The sequence below is a fragment of the Uloborus diversus genome, chromosome 3, assembly GCF_026930045.1.
Source record: "Uloborus diversus isolate 005 chromosome 3, Udiv.v.3.1, whole genome shotgun sequence".
NCBI classification, from domain to species: domain Eukaryota; kingdom Metazoa; phylum Arthropoda; class Arachnida; order Araneae; family Uloboridae; genus Uloborus; species Uloborus diversus.
This window is the reverse complement of record NC_072733.1, coordinates 201,341,799-201,364,487: the sequence shown is the minus strand read 5'-3', so window position 1 is coordinate 201,364,487 and position 22,689 is coordinate 201,341,799. Positions and strand designations below refer to the sequence as shown.

The window sequence follows — 22,689 nt, the reverse complement described above, 5'->3', positions numbered from 1 at the left end:
CAAAACTCCCCCCCCCCCTCCCTCCTCTTATTTGACCCTCACCTTCTCCTCATATTGACATCAGTTTATGTTTCGCGAATAAAGGAGCGTGCATTCCAGCGTGTATATGGCCTCTATGGACAGCAACCCCCTAGTGACGCAACAGTACATATTTAATTTACTCCGTTATTAAATACATGAGACTACCAGTAATATTGTTACATTTGATAAGAAATCAGTGCATGAAATATGTAATATAGCGATTATTAGTTTTTTTAAATGCTGAACAAATTATTTATTTATTATTTTTGTTGTTGTTAGGCTGCGGAGTCATAGTCGGAGTCATAGAGCCGGAGCCAAAGCGTCAAAAATTCTAGGAGTCTGTGTCGGCCATTTTACCTCCGACTCGGCAATCCTGGTTGCGCCTATTATTATTTTCAAATAAAAACGAAAACCTTTTCCCCCTTATAAACTCGACTACAAAAATAAATAATACATCCATCTAACGTTAAAAATTGATCTTTGATTGTAATGTTTGAATGTACTAAATTTAAAATAAATGAATTTAAATCTTTTGTTTTGTAACGGTTAGTACAAGAACCCCAGTATCAAGTATGTAACTTCTATTTACGAAGACAAGCAAAATAGCAATGAACCGCAGTTTATATTACAAAATCGGTCATTTAGTCAAATGGGGAAACAAAATGTGTTTTCCAAAACATTTGTTTATTTATTTATCATAATAATTATTATTTTATTTATTTATTTATTTATTTGCAGGGCCTTCAGGTCATCAGGAAGATATTTACGCGACTAAAAATCAAACCTAAATTAAAAAAAGAAAAAGAAGAAGCCCTGTAAAAGGAATGACGGATTCCAAATCCAATAATTGGATTGGACGACCACAAATCCAACATAATAGAAAAAGGACCACACCACGACAGCGGTAAATGAAATAAAAGGGGAACTGAACAGAAAATCATCTATTTTTGTTTTAAGAGTTGAAACGTATCTTTCATTTTAAAAAAAAAAAAGTCACGTTTCGATGTGGATTAAAATAGTTGTTTATTTGCCTTCAGAAATACCATCATGGATTCAAGACTACTGAGTTAGTGATTTTTTAATGCAGTTTACTTTTTTGCTAACGCTAGTATTTTTCAAGTAAATATAACCAAAAGATTGTGTATTACTAGATGATCTTTTTTCCCCAAATAGTTTTCAAATGAAACGAAATTTAATTTTTTTTTTTTTTTTTTTTGTATTTCAACTTTTTTTTAACGAAATATTATTTATGACAACTATAAGAAAGGAGTTATAATTTGCCCATACGAGTAAACACCGTTACTGAGATTTCAGAAGCAAACTAAATAATGCTCCATAATAAGAGGACATAATAATTTTCTCAATTTCTTCACTTATAAATTTCCTTTCATTAAGCACCATTAGAAAACTCCATTAAGGTAAATGACAACATTTGGCGAAAATGCTTTCAAGAATTCGTAGCTGTTCCTATCTGCTCGATTAAGATCTTGAATTTAAGCAAGAATAAAGAAAACTTATGATGAATTTCACAAAATTAATGAACACTGGAGAAAATTTATGAACTTAACAAAATGCACATTAAAGGTTCATTAATTGGGTAGTAGGTTGATTATTTAATACTTTTAGTGAAAATATTATTTTAACATTTAAAACTTTTCAGTTGCACTGGGAAGTAAGCATAGCAATTTCAGTCGGAGTGCAAATTAAATAAAGCTAAGGTAAAGGATCGATTGATTGATTCAGCAAATTCAAAACAATTTCATATAATAGGAGGAATAACTGAAAGCGGTTTTACTTTTGATTAAAATGATTGTTATCGTTGTTTTATTTATTTATTTATTTACTAACTTATTTTTACCAAGTCTAAAATTTCAATGCTAACATTTTTCGTTTGGCAACGATTATAAAAATAATAATAATCAAATTTTTAATAGAAGCATATTGTTATTTCAATATTGTGTGGTTGAAACTAGATGCTTTTTATTGTATTATGTAAAATTTTCTAATTTAACTAGATGGTTTTTTTACAGATTAAGATTCGAAAATGTATGTAGGAATATGTAGTTGCTACTCTATTATTATTTTTTCTAAGGCGTATAATGTTTAATTTTTCGTGGAAATAAAAACAAAATTGAGTTTGAAACTGTAATAAAAACGTCGAGACCTCTGGTGCTTACACGCCAGTTGTTGCAGTGGTACAAGTTGTCCAAAGACATAGTTACATTTAAAAAAAGCCATTCTTGAACAATAAAAAATCAAAACAGTAATTTTTGCTAAAAATAATCAATGGTAGGAAATCTACATTATTCTGAAATATGAAATTAATCGTTCATCGGACAACCGTTAATTCCGGTTCGAATGTGGCGAGGTATTTTATCACGTGGATTATTTCTTCCCCCCAATCAGCTACTTATCCCTCTCTAAATGTAGGGCAAACAAGCACTCCCCTGTTGGAGCCCCTAAATTTAAGCAGCTATTTCTTTTTGTTTTATTCCACCTGAAAGCCAATCTAACGATTAATCGCCAAACTCAGCCCGCCAGCGAAAAATTCGCCCAGCGATGATTTGGATGATTTGAAATCCCCCCCCCCCCCCTCCTGACTCCAAGAAAGAAGTTCTAGGTCACAAGAGAACGATTGCTGTCAGGAAACTTTTTTGAAGGACACCTGCAGGGATATGAAACTTCTTATTTGAACATATGAAACAGTTTCTTCCGGGGGCTCCTTTGCGGTCCTTTATAGGACACTCTTTTTGCTTTGTCGTCATCAATTACACCTGTGACTACGTGACACAAGATTATTTGTTTTAAAATTACTAATTTCAATATTTTATCACAGGCTGTTTTTAGCTGATTTTTAGTTTTTGTTTTCCTCGGGATCTCTTTTATTCTTCACTTGTGGTACCCGCACGGCTTTACCCATAGTAGAAAATTAAAAGGTCATTTGGTTCGCCCGTATATTTACAAATAATGGATGGTGAATTTCTCGACAATTTGCCCTCCAGTGTTACACGTTATGTAATTTGGTAATTTAATCTTCCATGTTATGATAATTTGCTCGGTAAAATGTTCTTAAAATTGGAATAGAAAAAGAACAAAAATCAAATAGAATCAAAAAATCGCTTCGAGGTACACACCCCCATGCTACAAACTAATTTTGTGCCAAATTTCATGAAAATCGGCCGAACTGTCTAAGCGCTATGCGCGTCACAGAGATCCAGACAGAGAGACTTTTAGCTTTATTAGTAAAGATTTATGCTCGTCCAATGATTTTGAATCATTAGCATTTCATTTTTGAGATTGGTATAGACTTGGACATTTTATTTGCTAAATAGAGCACCTTGCAAAGCAATGAGAAACAGCCATATACAGAAAGAAATTTAGATTTTTAATACAAATATCTGTTCATGTTATCATAACAGCGCTATTTTACATTTGTCCGATTATAATTTATAAATCTGCGTGTAGACTACTTATGTACTATTTACGGATGAACTTTTACATTAAACTAGGATAATAATTTTACTGGTAAAGTAAACACTTTACATTTTAATAAATAAATTCAGGAAAGAAAGTATCAAACGTCAGAGCCATGAGTCTACATGAAACAATGTAACCTCAAAATTCGTTTCAGATTCTTTTTCAGAAAGCAACGTTTCACATCGGTTCTTAAAAACGGTACTTCAGCTAGAATCCTTGCAAAAAAGAAAAAGAGAGAGAGAGAGAGAGATACCGAGAGAGAGAAGAAAAGAAAATTAAAAACAATCGCATTTATCTAAGAATTCTATTTTAATATTGTCGCCTTTAAAACCCGTATTAAAGAGAAAAATCTTTTATGATCTTTTTTTTTTTTGTAGGCTTTATTCATTTATTTATTTATTATAATGCCTAATAATCCCTCTCATTAGATGTTATGTATGTATGATAACATTTTTATCATTAGTTAAAAATGGAATTTCATTCGGTAAATTAAAAAATTTCATATTCCCAAAAAATTTAGCTCGGGGCGCCTTTGTAGTTAAACCTCATCAGTGCACTGTTCAGCGAGGATTTTAAAATTAATATCATCTAATTTTAAAATAATCATCTAATGTTATTATCTAATTTTTGAGTTCGATTTTTTAAAGAAAATTAATTATTATTAAAAAGCTAATTTTGTCGCCACGTCGAAACAAAACTTGCTGATTATCGACTTAGAGAAACACATTTTTCCAGTTTCAATATGTAAACTTCGTTTTCCTCTTTTTAAAATATCTTCATTTTTCTCCCGAATATGACCGTAACTAATCAACGCTAAATTATTAAACATATATCGCACTTCTAATACAACACCGCCACAAGTGAAAAAATGTCAATTTTGAGTTATATGGAGTTCTGGTGCATTTTTATTAGTTCTATTAAAATGCAGGACAGCCACAAACGAAAAAAAAAATATTTTAACCTTATTTTCGAGATGTGTCAGTGTGTTACTGTAAGAATTTAAGCAAAAGCGCGCTACATTTTAATTGATTTTTCTCGAAAAGTAGTTTTTGAAGATGTGGCAGTGATGCACTAGGAGTGCGATAGATCAATGTGCTTTTTTAAATGTTCATTCACGCAGAACGACACTAAAGTTGCATTTGAAAAAAATTATATTAATATTTTTATTTTTTAAGAATTTAGATTAATGCTTAAACATAACTTCTTAATCTAAAAAGATCTATTTAGCAAGATACTTCTTTGTGCTCAGTCTTCCCAGTAAAGTTTTATTTAACCCTAAATTTTGGTAAAGTTACTCAAGCTGTCACCTTACATCTTGGTCAATGCCAATGACACGTGGAAACAAACGTGTTTTTGACTAATATTACGTCTGGCGCCATTTTCTGTTATAAACGCAAACTATAAATATTGTTGTTAGAAAAAGGATTTTAAATTGGCTCTGTAGTTTTGTTAGAACTGTGTTTCTGTACGGATACTGAATTTAATGAATTTAATTCAAATTAAAGTATTTCAGAAAATAAGAGGCAATGCGTGTTACAAGAGCGACCTAGACTTTGGGTTATTTTTCATTATTCTTTTTACAATTATTTTCTACATTCGTCCTTTCACACGACCCAGCGTTTCAGTTTTCTAGTTCGCTTTTCGTTTTCTGATTCATAATCAAATCTGTCGCGTTCGCTCTCAATCAAAACCTTTAAAAATGCGTTTTTCTAGAAACTATGATTTTTGAGTTCGTCCTTGTTGCACGCATAGCCTCATATTATTGCATAAGCAAAATTGCTATTTACATATTAACCATGAATTATGGATTCGATATTTCATTCATTTTTATCAGAAGTTCCAGACATCGTTCCACAGAGATAAATTTGAATATAAGTAGTTTCACTTTTGGAGGCAATTCTTTCAAAAAACGCAAAATTATACATGAACTATATTTTTTTTACATACTATAAGGTAGGTTATAACGTAACCAGGGGCGGATACATTTAGAGGGTCAGGGAGGTCATGACCCCTCTAAATTGTTGACAATATCATCCACTTACGCGGTGTTCAAATACTTTATGAATAAAATGTGAACATTTGCAGTAATATTTTCAATTCTTATTTTATATTTGAAAGTAAACATTTGAAACACTACTTCCTTTCATTGCGTATGAAATTAATTAGTATCGTTTATGCCTTACTAAGGTGCTTTTTATTGACACCCAAGCAATTTCGTGCCCAAAACCCTATATTCTTCAGCGTGACGCCTAATATTGTAGTCTGTATCGGCCCCTGAACGTAACGTGGTTATTTCGTTCGTGTTCAAATCTTACTTCATTTCAATTTGATATCCTACACAGAAGTATTGACAAAAGCCATATCTTACAAACGTTGAATATGACCACTTATCTCTTTGATAAAATTTCTACGTGACTAAGTGAGACTTTATTCCAATGTCATTTCTGTTGAGTATGACTCTTATCCCGAAACATCGGTCTTTGTCAAGTAAAGGTCCGTTGTGTCTTCACAGTCCACCGATCTCGGGGCTTCGCACCAGCTGATTTCTTCGCACTCCGCTGATTGCTTTGCATTGCACGTAAAGAGATGAATATAAAGTTATACTTAGTAATTAATATAAACAATGCAAATAAAGAAAGGCGATAACGACATAAGGTCGCTCTGAGACATCTTGACACCTTAAGGGAAAATGATTAATAGCTAGTTACTATTTATGGGTTTAATTATTTGTCTGTTCAGGAAATATTTATTAGTACACGTCGAACCTGTTTATCTCAAACCTGCCTATCTCAAAAACCTCTCTATGTCGAAGTTTTTCATTTTCCCTGCACATAAAGTATTAATTCAATGTGTTCCCCCATGTTTGTCTCGAATGAAATTTTCTGAAAACCTGTATATCTCGAATTTCGACTAAAGTGTCTTTCTTGAATTCGATCCCCAACGATCTTTATTAACTGGAATTTGGAGACAAAAAGCATTTTTCTTAATATTAGCAGTCACATAATCCTCCAGAATTAAAACTTTATGTACAAGAAGCAAGTTTTCCAGCAATTATACCCATTCGGAAACGGAGAGGAAGGGGACATTGTTGATTAGTGAAATTGCTTCCAAAGTTTTACTTTCGAGTCATTGCTCCAATTACTTACTTTTAGAACTTTTTTCAAAACCTCTTTATCTCGAAATCTCCATATCTCAAATTTTTCTTCTCTCCCGTAAAATTCGAGATAGACAGGTTCGACTGAGCATACTGAGAAAAATTAGTTTGACTTAGAAGTCGACTCCCTACTGTGGAAGATCTCGACAGGTACGCACGGGGAACACATCTAAAATCCTACAGAGAGCTTTAAAAGGGTAGAAAGATTTTATAAATGTGTGTCTGGTCCTACAAACCAATATCACTTGGAAATCGCCAAAAACGAATTCAGTTCACTACAAGAATCTTAGGTTAGATGTACTTAGGTTACTGTAACACAGAGGTTTTCAGTGCGAAAATAGACAGACCACGCTTCAAAAGGACTTTCTGCGACATGTCGAAATTTCTCGAGTGTCACAGGCGCCGGCTCTGAAGGGATATAGGATAGTACAAAGATTTTCACTGATGTGGAGACAAACATTTTATGCAATTGTTTTTCGCTCAGCGCGTATGAGTCATCAATGCAGGTGAATGAAAATGTAAGAATGTGGTTATTTTTCTTCACAAACTCAAAATGTAAAAAAACAGTATTCAAGTACAATTTTTTTCTAAACATTTCCACTAATATGTACACACATTTACATTAAAAAACATCAACTTATTCACTTTTTCGAAACGCTACTCAAACGCAAGTGTACCGTGTAAATGCTACAGCTCAGGTGAGTTTTAGGTAAATCGAAATAAAATCCATTAATTTTCGTTGCGATTGCGAAAATTCTTTGTAGCTATCACTCGAAACTTAATATTAGATAGCAGTTTTGCTTTAAATGTGCGTTTTATCTTTGCAAACGAATAATACAGACGAAAATTTTTAAAGCATGCTTGGGAGTTAAAACTTGATAGTCTGAAAATTGCAATTACTGAAAAGTCTATACTAGGAAGCGATGAAAACTAAGCTGACTGAAAATGACTACCAGTTGACGAACTTTGACAAAGGGATTGCCGCTGATGAGTCTTTCGTAAGTTTCAACTCCTTCAAAAATTACCACGAAAACAGAACAAGGCATTACCACAAAGGGTTTCAAATGTCATCTTATGTCAGAAAAGGTCAAGCAAAGTGCCATCCTCAATTCCAGTTTGCGAATGGATATACATTACAATCCCCAGAGGTCAGACATTTGACAAGAGAGAAGCATTTTTCATAACTCCTTATCTCCAACGATCTACCTCTTTCAAAAACAGCACAACATGTAGTTGCCGACAAATAAAGGTCTGAAAAGTCATCGGATAAGGAGATATCATTTGTTTGAATCCGTCATTCCCAAGAACTTTTGTCTTCCATTCCGAATTCGCAACATATGAACATAAGTCAAGGATTGCTATCCATTTTAAGATTTATTTCAAAATAGCGAGGTAAGAAGTTTAATTTAGCTTTTATTATTGAAGGAAAAAATTGTTTTGTTTTTATATATTTAATGCGTTAACCCTTTTACCTTTTTAATTTAATTTTATATTGTTATTCTATCATATAGTAAAGAAAATCTCCACAGCGAGAAATTGCATTTGCAAATAACTGAAAAAAAGAAAAAAAAACACATAAAATTGTAATCGACACAGTAAATGTGCATAATCATTAAAACCACACTGAAAGGTACTTGTGGGGTATCCGTAGGTCAACGATGCCTACGCACTAAGGTACACAATAGCAGCGAAAAATTCATATATTTGTTTCGGCGTTACAAGGAACTTTCATCGCATGGCTTCATTTTTACGCACTGAAGAAGGGACCTTTTTTTTTCAAACAGAAAAATCAGTAAGCAACTTTCGTTACAAAATTGTGCAATAAATTCATACTTTTACTAAGAAAACTAACAAATTATGAAACCATTTTCCGATTTTAAACGGGATTTTTTAAATTTTTTTGAACCCGTTTACCTCGTACTTATTATTTTCTTAAATAATCTCATATTGATTTATGATTTTCAGAGTATGTTAAGAAATGAAAAAAGCCGTTCTGGAAACTGAAATGGTCTTGAGAATAACCCAAGGGTGCCCTGCCCACGTAGGCGCGGTAATGGCGCAGACTGCGCCATTGAAAATTTTAGGGGTTTTTTTTTAGGGGTAATTTTCATATTTTGGGGGTCTTGCTTTGGGGGGTCCTTGCGATATTTGGGGGGGGGGGGGGTGAGCCCTTGCTGTTAGGTTAAAATGAAAAACACAACGTAAATAAAGCTCAGATTATCAACATTTTAGCACAAAGCTTATTTGATCATTTTTCATTTTGTTTTTGATTTGTGTTAAAAAAATGAGGTTTCAAAAGTTTTTCTTTGACGACTAGGTAACAGTTGCTTTTTCCGAAGAGACAACGACTGGAAAATTTTATGTTTGTCCACACGTTGAGAGCGTTCATTTACTGCGTTAGCGCAGCACTTTTTTTTTTCCATTTAAACCTCCCAAAGAGCTTGAAACACCATCATAAAAATTCTCTTTGCTTTTTCTTAATAGATCAATCAAAATGTTTTTAACGTCATGTGCCGAATACTACACTTTTTAAAGATGGCAAAAATTTCCGAAAATGGATTTGCAACCGTTCATTCCCTGGTCATATATGATGGCTACCATATATAACGATAGTTATTCAATACAAAAAAAAGTAAGCAAATTAAAAGTAAGCTTTCTATCCCGTATGCTACCAATTCTTTTCATAAGTCAAAATAATTAGTTCAAAATAAACCGCAATCCCTTCACAAATGAAGATGGAAAACTATCATATATACTATTAAAACTTGTGCGCGTCCCGTCTGTGTGTGCGAGCCTATATCTCCTCCGGACTGTGAACGTCTACCCGGTCAATACTAGTACTGAATGATACAGGACCTCCAGGGAAAGCCATTTCGCTCTGTCTCATCACTTTAAACCTGTTCTGAGGGGCACCCAGGGGCAATTGCATTAAAATAACCAATTTTCACCTGCCACAGGTGGCATTGAACCAACAGAGGTGAAGAACAGAGGCGGGCCAGCGAAGCGAGCAGGGGGCGAAGCCCCTAGTTTGTTTTTTTCTAAAAATATATGTGTTCAAATAGTCGATTATAGAGTGTTGTGTTTCAGAAAATTCAAGCCATCGTATATTTTATCTAACTAAAAAAATTCGCAATATTCAAGCAGTGTTTCAATATGCATGTACATTAACGTAGGAAAAACAAATTATGAAACTAAATTTCACCAACAACCTTCAAGAAAAATTTTTTAAAACAACATCCGTAAAAAGTAAAATGGACTAGCAGCAATTTTAATTTCATAATATTCATAAGTACTTAACAGCGTTTAACAGCAGTAAATAAGCAATATCGTTTGCTTATTTTGTAACAAAAAGAAAAAAACTTATTTAATAAACGAAACAGCACAGCAAATTGTAATGTAATTAGTATAAAATTTTTAAAGCGGAGAAAAATATTTGCATTTCAGTAATCACATTCGCATCAAAGGTAACACCATTTGAGGCTCTTTTTCTTAGAACTAGATTCAAAACACTTAACATTATTTAGAATTACTTAAATTGAATTTCGTAACTTCCCATCCACGGGGACTTTTTTTCCTTCATTCTGTTTTCGGATCTTTTCCATTTCAGAGTGCAAAACCACAGACCATTTTCAGATTTTCTACGACGTTTTTGTATTTTTTTCTGCGAAAAAAGCCGATTGCTTGGGATTTTAGATGAAATACTGTAAATTAATCTCGTTGGTGCTAATGCTAAAAATTTTTGAACCGACAAAATTTTTATTAAAATGTTCAAATTAAAAGAATCTGAATCATGCACACATGGTTTACGTCAAAAGTTCTTTTTGAAAACGTTTCTTTGAAGCAAATCAGCGGACAAAATAAGCAATATTTAAGGATTTAATTTTTCCATATAGTCAAATGCTTAGCTTTGTGAACCGTTCAAAGTTGAGCAAAAATAACCTCCAATAAAACAAAACAAACGAACAAAAAATAAATATCGTACTGAGAAGTCCAGCTTTAAGATCTTTCTTAAAAGGGAATTCTATTTAAATCTCGTAACTCTCTAAGAAGCTATTACTGGAGATAAATGGACATATTTTTGTATTTAACGAAACTTCTTTTTCCGTTTTATCCTTAAACAAATAATTGATTAGTTTCTGACTTATTTTTCTCCTTTCACTGATATGTGTATGTAGATTAGATGAACTTTCGAGATTTTATCTATTTTTTTTTTTTTTTTGTATTTATTTTTATCCCCCCCCCCCAAGTTGGCTGAAAATACTATATGATTAAGTTCCCATGGATGTTTATACCCATTAACATAAAACATTCAAAAATACAAAAAATAAACTGCGACTTTGCGACTTTTTTGTTTCTGCGCAGAAATGCAGCACATGAATTTTAAAATTCGCACCAGTAATGACGGTTTTGTGAATGAAAAAATGTAAATAAAAAGTTAAAACAGTATAATATACGCGTATAAAAAAATGAAAAAAAAAAAATCCTTTCGCGGAAAAAATTTCCCTAAGTGCTCAGTTTTCTTCACCAAATCATTACAGTAAACAAAAAATAAATGAATAAAAAATGTAGAAAACACTGCATCATATATTATTGGGTGTAAAAAAAATAATGTCATCTGAATGCAAAAGATGCACTGAAACACATGCTTGATTTGCTACGAGCTCATGAATGATTCTCCTCAAACTCTTCTGGATGCAGGTGGTAAAGATGCTCGCATCTCACTCCGAGGAGCGAGCGGATGTAAATCAATAAAGAGGAAAGTTCGCGCAGTCCCAAATGCGAAGATACTTTCTAACGGAAGCTTTGACAGCGCCTCCATTGCTGACCGCAAAATTCAAAAACAAATAATGACATAGAAAAAAACCATTTAAGCTGAATTTAACGACTCACCAATCAGAAAAGATTATCCAAAATTCAATTCTCCAGAGTCCGCTTCACACGTCCTAGAGAGAAAAGCACAATTTTAATCCAAATAATCCTCGGATTTCTCGGTCGTCACAGCACATAAACAACAGACAGAAGATAGTTCAGGGCATCAGCAGCGCATCAAAAAGAAACTTGCGCTCCTCTCCAAGGTTTCCCAACACCGAATCGGAAAAGCGAAACACTCAACAGAAACACTATTCGAAGCTTTCCGCTGATTGACTAGAGAAGGTTTCCTGTTAGGAAAGGTTCCTCTCAGAAGGCCTACTCCTCGGACCTTGGATGAATGACGATAGATGGCGCTGACTGAAATACCTGCAGATGCGGGATTTACCATGATTGAAAGTTGCATCCGAACGCGCAAAAGACGAATTCTTTTCGAAAACCGAAACTAATGAGTGTCACCTATTACGTCAATGACGAATGCATTTATTTGGGGGGTTTCTCAAAAAAGAAACACAAAGATGGTCTTGACTGAAGTTTTGTGACATTTTGCACTGTTTTTGCGTTTGACCCCTTGTTTTCAAATGTAGCTATCGACCGATTCGAAATTATTCGCGCAGGATTCAAGCTCTGGATTATCAGAAGCTCACCTGCTGCAAAATAAATCAATAATTATGATGAAACAAGAGCAAAGCACTCCACCTCATAAAAGTCTTGAAAATCCCAGTTATGGGCTTTTTCTCTGAATTGTGAAAATAATTAGCTCGGTTAGTTTTTCCCACTTCTAATAACTTGAATAGATTTTAAAAGGCTGTTTTTTCTGATTCAGAGACTGCATTGCTACCGAAATTCTACTGAGAACTCTTTAGATCGTTTATGAAAATCGATCGTTGCCATGCAAAAATTGAGAAATATGCATGGATATCTATATATATATATAAATGAATGTTTGTCTGTATGTCATCCATGAACTCAAAAACTACCCGGCAAATTTGGCTGAAACTTTCACCGTTTGTTATTTTTGGTACTGGGAATGTTTATAGACCAGTTCGAAAAAAATCCGATCGATAGTTCCTTTTTTATTCCAATTTAAGTCACAATCCATTGGATAAATACGAATAAAATTATCGGCTGCAGAAATTAATTCACGAGAAAGATCTCATTGATTAGAAGTTAGCTGTTGCCATTTTTCTTGAGTTTGAACAAATAAATTCTTTCTTTATTGTTTTATGGCTTTTCATGCAACGTGGGGGATTTAAAACTTTTTCTATTTGATATTTTTAGCGATTGATTGATCTTGCAAACTGCGTGAGTACAAAATTTGAGTATAGTCACGGCTTCACTTGATACCTGGACCGATTCTTATGAAAATTGCTATATATATGTATTTTTCCACGGAGAATGTGCATAATATGCTCATTGAAGCCACTCGCCACCAGGTGGCAATGAAGAGTAGCAACTTCTGCCCCGTTCAACCGATTGTCATGAAAATCAGTATAATGATGTATTTTTTTTGTTGGCGTAGCAACGCGCGTCGGGTACAGCTAGTCTTTAATAAAAATTGCGGTAAAGTATGACTAATATGTTTTAGTGATGGGTACATACGTTAAAGAAACACCACATTTTTAATATTCGATATATTTCTAAGACTGTTATGCAGAAAAACGTAAGTTCAACTAAGTTGGGCATTTTTTCGGCGCAGGATATGATAGCATTTTTACCAGATATATTTTTCATCAGAAAAATATTTTGTTCCAAATTCCAGCAACAGAGTAAGATCCCTGAATTTAGAGAACGAAGCGCACTTCTGGTACAAATGGTCTGCAGGCCCAGACTCAAAACATCAAATATACTTGATCTAAAAACACATTATTTAAAAAATATGCTTGATAAATATGCAAACAACTTTTGAAATGCACAATATTTGCAAAAAACGGTAGACACACGTTATTAAGCAACAAAAAACCGCCTTTTTAATGCAAAAAAAATGAGACTGCGCATGAAAAGACATTCGACGAAAGTTTCATGATATATATGTTTACTTTTAAGCACGAAAGTAGTTATTTATTTTCGTGTTATGTAACTTAATTTGATTAAATTTTTTTTAAAAATCGCATCCTCAAGCTAGTAACTACCGACCACAAAAAAAAAAAACCTGATCAAAATTATCCTAGCCCAAAATTACGAAAGTGATATTTATGCTTGTTTAAACTAAGCTAAGCAAACATATAAATCATAAATATGTCTACAGGTGTGCGTAAATAGCATCGAAGAAATGTGATGCAACCATTCGGCGGGAGCTTTAAAAGTGGTTGCTCGAAATGGTCGCTCTGAATAGGCAGAAATCAGGAAAACAAATTAGTTGATTCCGAGAAATTAAACGTTGTAATGATATAATAAAAACGAATTTTTGTTTTACCAATATAATATTCAAATTTAAACCTTGTAAGCTTCGTTTCGTATGTCAATGAACGTGTGCTGCGTTAACCAATTGAATTATATTCTTAGTTTTGTGTGTTTTCCTCACTTGCAATGTAAAAACTAACAAACATTTTTCATACTAAGGGTTTCTCTTAAGATGACACATAACTTGCTTTCTGAATCTATATACTGAACTCAAAATATACAAAAGGAAAAAACATTATCAAAAATTTGTTTTCAGAAGCAATTGACCGCTTTCATATCATTAAAAAGCATGAGTTATTAAAAAAAAAAATTGAATTGTATGTGTAAATTTGTTTAAAGTATTGACAGTTAATCCTTATTTTTCGAACACCCTCTCCCCCACCGCGTTCCTTTTAACCGTTGTGATAAAGAGAAGCCAAGATAACATTGGCTTTGGTTCTTTTGACTAATAAATAACTTAGTTTAGAATTAGTACAACGGGTATGATGTAAATAAGGAGAAGATGTTTGTAAAAAGAGCTTTTTTTACCCCCCCCCCCCCCCCGAGCACTATTTGTCAAAAAGAGAGCATTCATATGCTTTTTGACACAATTTGCAACTACAAAAGTGGTAAAAAGGTACTTTTAAATTCAGCACCCTTAATGCAAATCTTTTGCTTATAAAGAACCAGATAAATAAAAAGTTTGAAAAAAAAAAAAACGTGCGCAGCTTTTTTTCGAGTTTTATCGCTGTGCAGATCAGGAGTCAACTTTTTTATGAAGATTCACATTAATATGACTATAATCTATACATTTTATTGCATAATACTAAAATATTCTACATATGATTTTGGTGCACTTCACTATGATTATCAGCATATTTCCACTGTGATTTCAAAATATTAAACTTACAAATATCTTTATCATGCAATAGTTATTAAAGTACATACATACATTACCACTTGAACACTTAAATTTGATCAGCTTACTAGTTACAACAAATATCACTGAATGCAAATAAAAGCAGGAAGTTGCACTTAAATACTGCAAAGGGTGGATTTTTACGCACGAGGAGGTTTTAACAAATTAGAAGGAAACTACTTTGTTACGTTATGTTAATTAATCATGGTTTTGTAACATTTAATGACTAACTATTGATGCTTTGTTGCATAATGTAATGATACCACTGTGAATCTGGGTTTGGTTACATTATATCATTGACTTGTTTCTGATTAAATCATTCTGGGACTCAATGAGAGACTTGTTTTGAGATCATTCTTGGTCTTTGAGTCAAAAAAATTATCTCAGTTTTAGTGTATCGCGACAAGTTTTTAAGCTAAATAGATTTCAAAGTGACCAATTCACAAAAGGAAAGACATTTAAAAAAAAATGTAGAACAAAAAAAAAAAAAATCTTTTCGATGAGCAACAATAGCATGCATTACATACACAATGCAAAGAAACTTCCTTTTTGTGCTACTGATGAACACTGAATTATTTCGCATTCGTTGCACTTAAATGTGTTTTAGATGATAAAAATAATATTTTGGTAGATATATATAACCCTTATTTCAATTTAAAAAGGTTTATATCAACCACTAAGGCAACAGTAAGGCTTCCTGTAATTCGCGTTCTACCATGGAAAATAGTCACATTTATATAAGGTGTAGAAAAACAACATGACGTAGTAGAAAAAAGAAGTCTAGCCCAGAAATCAGATCTCCATTTTACTCTAAAGCAACTCAAAAATCTAGCTTTTGTAAAAAATATTCTCTTTGAGTAATCTGTTCATGATTTTGGGGCGTAATGTTGTAATAATCAATACTGTATTTTATTAAGTCACAAAATGTTTTTTATCTACACATGTTTCACAGCATTATGCTGTTACAATCTTGTTTTTGTTGAAAATCATCAAAAATTTATAATGCATTCATTAGCACTTGAGGCGTTAAAAATAATTATAACCCGCCTAAAAAAGAGCTTTCTGGAAACGGTTATTTTAAGTCAAAATGCAATTAATTTGACGGTTAGAAAAATAAAATATGATCGCACTGTTTAATAGGAAATTGTAACTAAAACTTTAAAAATTAACACATCAAATCTTATGCAAAATCTTGTGTTTGAAACTCAAACCGTTCACTCATACTTTCAAGCTGAGCACAAGATTTTGAAATTTTATTGTCTCTAAGTGTAACAAAATTTCTTTAAAAAGATGCAAAAAAATAAATAAATAAATAAATAAAATAAACCCTGTGGCACGACAGCCAGTAAGGGCCAAGGCCTACTGTGCCCAGCTCTGTTTTCCTGACCCGGGGCTCTGGGGTGCAAGGTAGATTTTCCGATTAGGTGGTCAGCCTAACGCGGAACCCCCAGCGTTTGGTTCGCAAGCACGCTTGGTACTCATTTTATCGACCCACTGAAGGGATGAACGGCTAAATCAACCGAGCGCCAACCCGAGAATAAAACCCGGACCTATCGCGTGGGATTTTCATGTGTCTATTCATTTATCAGTTTGCGATATAAGTATATAAGAAATTAAACTAATACGGAAAATGAAGTTTGCTGAATTGAATTTTTTCTAAGATAAGAATCCAAATTTTTACACATCAGTTCATTTATCAGTTTGTGATATATGAACGTTATCAAACTTAAACGAAAAATAAATTTATTGAATTGAATTTTATCGAGGTAGGAATACAAAGATTCATATCGTCGCCTCAGAGCAACAGTGAAACATCTAATCCCAGGAATAACACTAACATATCCTACTGTTGCTCTGAGGCGACGATATGTCTATTCATTTATCCGTTTGCGATACATGTGAAGAAATAAACTTGTACGAAAAATGAAGTTGTCGAATTGAATTCTTTTCGAGAAATAGGAATACGCATTTTTATATGTCTATTCATTTATCAGTTAGCGATTTATGAAGAAATTTAACTGGTCTGAACAATAAATTTGTCGAATTGCTTTTAAAGTAAAGGGTTAATAGGTATCTTTTCTCTATCATGTGGTATGTCTGCTCGATTTAGGGCAAAATAATAAGTTTTAGAAAACGTTAATCGGTTGGGTATTTGAGTTAATGCATACCAAGCACAGAAGAGGAAAAACATCCATCGAACTGAAAGCTCGACTTTAAACCACTTATTTGTTCACTGGACCCAAACCGTAGTTTTAATGGTGCCGTCCTATTGTTCTTTTTAATAATGAATCTTATCTTGAAAACAAACTGTTCTCGATCTACTTTTCTCACAATTCTTTTTCATATTTCGCCAATAGATTTTTGCTTCTTAATTCATACCTTCCTATCGAACGCGATTTTCTTAGATAAAATGACACACATACACCAAAAAAGTAAAGAATTGAAAAAGTTTAGAAGACATATGAAATCATTTTGATTAAATATGCTGTTTCAGCTTAATTATTTTTATATTGATTTTTCTAATAGAAGTTTTGATAGTATTTTCTTCCGGTTTAAATGTTTGGAAAAATAACGAAGTTCATTCCGATTACTGCAATTGTTCTTAACAATAGCCGCATCACTTTGTTAAAAAAAATGCTTTTAACGAAAGAAAAAGGGAAAATCATGCGTGTTACATGCGTTACGTTTAAGCTTGCTATATACGTCATTTCATTCTTGAAATGTTCCATTTCAGACGTTAAGCTGAAACACACTACACTATTCTTTTCAATTAAACAAAACTCGCAAATATTTTTATTTGCTTTGGAGCAATTGTTAAAAATAAGTCAGTTAAATTCATAAGACTATGTTTTCCTATTCAAAAGATTCCCCAGGCAATTAAGATTCGTAATAAATGCAATAAGAGACTGTAATATTTCTGCACAAACTACACTCGGTAATCCTTCACATGGTCTCATCACAAGATTGAAGTTAAAACGGTTAAATTTAAACCAAGCAACTTGTTTTGCACAACGGACAATTGTTTCTTGAATCGCGCATAGTGTCAGTGGTTATTTTAATGCGGTTAAATCAGACTTAATTATTTTACTCAGATTTTGGACTGAATGTGATTTTTGTGACAAATTGAATGCATAAAACATCTATGTGAGCGGTAAAATACCTTAAATGAAGTATTGTATTGATAGATACCAAATTACTAGGTGACTTCATTTTTGTGCTCGTTAATGTTATACGAGTACAATCAAGATTTTTACTAATGGTATACAATCAATTTTTTTTTTTTGAAAATATTATACGAAATATTTTCATTTTCATATTAGAAGCACTAAAATTGTCTGCTATAATCAAATATATTATTTCTCAAATGTGTTTTTTTTTTTTTTTTTGGTGTGAGAAGGCAATAGCTTCTTCAATACTTTATCAAACTTTAAAAGTATAAAGCATCATTTTGAGGATATTTTTTACCACTTTCGGCGAAAAATAAAGAGAAAGTTCACATTTCAGTTCTTCTCTCTCTCTCGAAAAAAAAAAAAAAAAGATTTACTCTGTCTTTTTTTTTTTTTTTTTTTAAATCATGCATTGATTCAATACGTAGAATCTCGCAATGGAGATCCAATAGTTCTGTTGATTAGAATTAGAGCGTCATGCTAATAATGCGAAGAGCGTGAGTTCGAATCCTATGGGCCGAAAAATATCATTTTAATGACATTTTCTTCATCAGAACGCTAATCTGAATTTCCATGGGTATATACTTCTTACTCATTTGGGGGTGGGGGCAGGATTATAAACCACAGTTGAGTTCTTGCATTGAAACCATGAAAAATATGCTGTCATAATATAGCTGATTTTTATGAACCTTTTGCAATGTCCCACTGTACCCGATACCCTGCCCACGTGGGGTTACATTTGGGCAATTTGAGAGCCTACCGAAGTTCAAGTTTTGAAAAAGGAAAATAGTGAGCAAAAAATTAAGAAAAAACAATGCAGCGCCGACTTAAAAGTTCTATAAGCATTTCCTGCAATTAAAATTTCGTTGAAACTAAGGTTAAAGAAACTATATCACAAAAGCAATGAAAATCGCTCTACTGTGCCCCATTCTCTGTTTCCAACCAGGGTTTGTTACGATTCGGCGCGATCGTTTCGGCGCGGCTGTTTCGGCGCGGCCGTTTCGGCGCTGGCCGATTCGGCGCTGACCATTTCGGCGCTGACCATTTCGGCGCCGGCCGTTTCGGCGCCAGATTTTTGCATTCTGAACTTTATGAATTTCAGAAATTTTAGTTCAAAGAAGGAAAAAGATTTCTGGAAGAAGAATGTGAATTTAGCGCTCTAGAAGCTGGTTAAAATTTGTTTTAGAATTTACAGTGGGGGAAAAGAGGGGGCATATGTGATCCACGTATGTTTTACTGCGATAACATAAAAGAAAATATCTTGAAAAATTAGCAAATAATTCCAGTACCAGTCCTACCTCTTTGTCGATTTTTTTTTTAAATCAATGCTGAGCCGTTTTGTGTTTCTGTGGTGATTACTCCTTTGTTGTAGCAGCTATTGGAAATAATTTCATAAGTCTTCTTCACGTGAAAACACGTTTCAAACTAACCAAAAAGCTCCACTTAACTATTACAAACCCATGTACGGACATCAAGGTAAATTTAGGGCAATGTTTGATTTTTTTTATTGACTAAAAATCATTTATTTTTTAAAGTTAGTTCTAAACACTATTATTTTTCTGTAATCAATTTATAAATTTTTTGTAAATTACTTTTTTTTTAAAAAAGTTTTATTATTATTATTATTTTTTATTATTGCCCTTTTTTTCTACGAAATAGTCAGTCGACAATTTAGTGCTATAGAACAGTTACAGGAACTAAAAAGACACGAAATATTTTATTTTTATTTAAAAAAAAGTTTACAATATTTTTTGTTCATTATATTAGTCTTAATGAAACTTAAAAGCAATAAATAATAATAATCTTTACATAATAAAGTTTTTCTTGTCTATCTTGTGTTCAAAGCACACTTCACAACTTAACTTTGTAGAGAGCAGGGTTACGTGTAAATTTCACAACACGTTAACTTTTTCCAATAAAAAATGTAAAAAATTCATCTTATTATTAGTTGACATTTTTTAATTTTTTATAGAAAAGATATTTAAGTAAGTGCACAAATTAATGAACAGCAACGAAGAAAAAATCAATTTAAATTGAATGAGTTTTATATTTACATTTCATAGAAAAATGTCAATGCTGTTTCCTAACTTATCTACTTCGAAAAATTATGAAGATGTTTTTAAACTTACATGTTATCAACTAATAATAAAAAAGAAAACAAAATACACCTTTAAAAATATTACTTCATAAAACTTTTTACAAAACTTAAAAAAACAAAAGATATCTTGAATTTTGAAGCAATGTTTGGCAGATTTACATGCTGACGATTTCGATTTTTGAACAGGTCGTATTGAAATGGGCAGCGCCGAAACGGTCGCGCCGAAACGGCCGCGCCGAAATGGGTTTCGCGTCGAAACGGCCGCGCCAAAACGGCCGCGCCAAAACGGCGGCGCCGAAACGGCCGCGCCGAATAGTCCCATTCCGTTCCAACCATCATGTATATAAATGCAATGGTACAAGCGCATAACTAAACTTGAAAAAAAAAAAGAATCAGTGTCTTAATACAGTAAAGGACTGTTCGTCTTAGAAAAGACTAGTATAAAGCCACGTATGAATAAAATGACGTAGACTTTTTAAATTAATAATTTAATTATTACAGATTTTATCCTATCAATATAAATCGTTTCAACTTTTAAAGAATGATATTAGAATATTTTACAATGTATTTCAAATGAAAAAAAATAGAAAAAGGACAATGTTTTCTTCCACAAGATGTGCATATTGCTGTAGACACGTGCTTCGAGGTTTCAAGGAACGCCTTTTTCAATGCAATGAAATGCGAGATTTAGAATGAAAAGTCATCCGAGAAAATCTTTCTTTCTTCTCTTGGATGACTTTTCTTCCTAAAGCTTAAATTTCATTGCATTGAAAAAGGGGTTCCTTTACACTCCAAAACACGTGTCTGCAGCAATCTGCAAATTTTGCGCATCGAAATGTTGTTATCTTAGTATACTTTTCAAGCACAAAAGTATTCATTCAACTCTCAATAACAAACTAGGTTCAATAAAAACAATTTGTAATCAATTGCTTATTAGCCTAATTAGCCTGGTAAATCTTCCGAAATAACACTTATATTGCATATTCTCCAGTCCGTTATGTTTTGTATTGAGCGGTTTACTAAAAGGAAGAGTCATAAAAAGTTTGCACAACGTTTATTAAAGGTTGAGAAGCTCTGGAAAGAATAGAGTACTAGTCAGATGCTTGAAAATAACTGGTAGAGTTTATAGAATAAGTTCAATTTACTATTTATTTTCTCATCTCAACTTCTATGAACTGAAAAACATGGACTAAGAAGTGAATAAACAGAGTACAATTTTTTAAAAATAAAACTTACCGCCGATAAATAGGGATTGTATTACGTTTCTCAAACATATTTTTCTGCAATAGATCATGAGTTTTACTGAAATTTAGTTCTAGATGATGTTTATCAGGCACAAATAGTTTTAAAATATGAAAATATTTAATATTAATATCTATTTATTTCAGGATTGATAATGAAAATGATTTTAAAATGCACTTATTTCTGACCCTTTTCCCGGTTCAACGAACGTTAAAGTGCATTACTTTCTTAAAACTATATATGCTAGTTTAATTATTTTATAATTTTCGTTTCTATTTTGTTTTCACAAACAGCATTTGTCAGTAAAATCCTATTTCTCTTCTTACTTTTTCTTTTGCATAAATAACCAAATATGTATTTATTTATTTCTTCATTTCTTTCACGATCCAAAGTAACAAAAGGGGGAAAAACATTTGGGCTTTTTATTGCGCATTTTCTCAAGTATATTTCTTTTCAATGATTTTTATATGGCATAAAGTTATGGTTATTGAATGAAAACTTCCATAAAACCCCAATGAAATAATGTTAGCTAAAAACGCGAAAATTTAGCACACAGAAAATTATATCTTTAATGATTTTGAACGTTTAAATATGTATATAAGCTAATAATTCACTTCTTAGACCACTTACTTAAATAAGATTTAATTCATTATAACATAAACAGTCCACCCACCATAATGACAAGTTATCTGAAGAAAAATAATAGTCAGAATACATCATTTGCTGCACTATCAATGCCCGTATGTTCAAGTGAACTAATTTGATAAATATTTTGACGCAAAACCAATAGAAAAAGAACCCAAGAAGAAAGAAAAGCTTACACAACATGAGATGAAACAATTTATGGCCGTTTTTACTTCTTTCAGAAGTTATGTTTTAGTGGTCATTAAAATTGTTCTCTTGGCGCAAAGTGTAGGAACTCATTACCATATTAAACGTGAACACAACTACATTATTCATTTTTGGCTAATTAGTGCGTTAATTAAAAGTCTCTTATCTAGAGACTTGACATATGGAAGCCAAAAATCACAATAAAATACGTAGATTATGACTCTAGAATTTTTATTTTTGTTACCATAAAATCTTCAGAATATATTTGTTATTCACTGCACATGTATAAAATAATTTACGATTTCGTGTGACAGATTCGAATAGTATTCTACCTGAACGTACTCATGTCTCAACGGTATGAGCTTGCAATAGTTATGCTCAGATATTTCATGAAATTATGTACGGGAATGTAGGGCCTAGTGAAATAGCTGGGCAAAGTGAAATGGTGGAATATTTACTCTGTTACATCGCCACTTCTCTGGTCACAATCTAACCATGTAGTAACACATGTAGTCAGGGTTGGATTAAA

The 22,689-nt window shown here is 32.6% G+C and overlaps 1 protein-coding gene across 4 annotated transcripts in view; it reads right to left on the bottom strand.

The window, feature by feature from the left end:
• The window catches only part of LOC129219381 (tetraspanin-11-like), a 165,952-nt gene that overhangs the window by 70,611 nt on the left and 72,652 nt on the right, over positions 1-22,689 (bottom strand). For 2 of the 4 annotated variants that reach the window (XM_054853758.1, XM_054853757.1), the window contains exon 2: positions 11,543-11,595. The exons of 1 other annotated variant lie outside the window; for it this stretch is intronic. The gene's annotated coding sequence lies outside the window, so the exon portion shown is untranslated. Of the gene's footprint in view, positions 1-11,542; positions 11,843-22,689 lie in introns of those variants that run through there. One more of the 4 variants, XM_054853756.1, reaches the window with a different exon arrangement.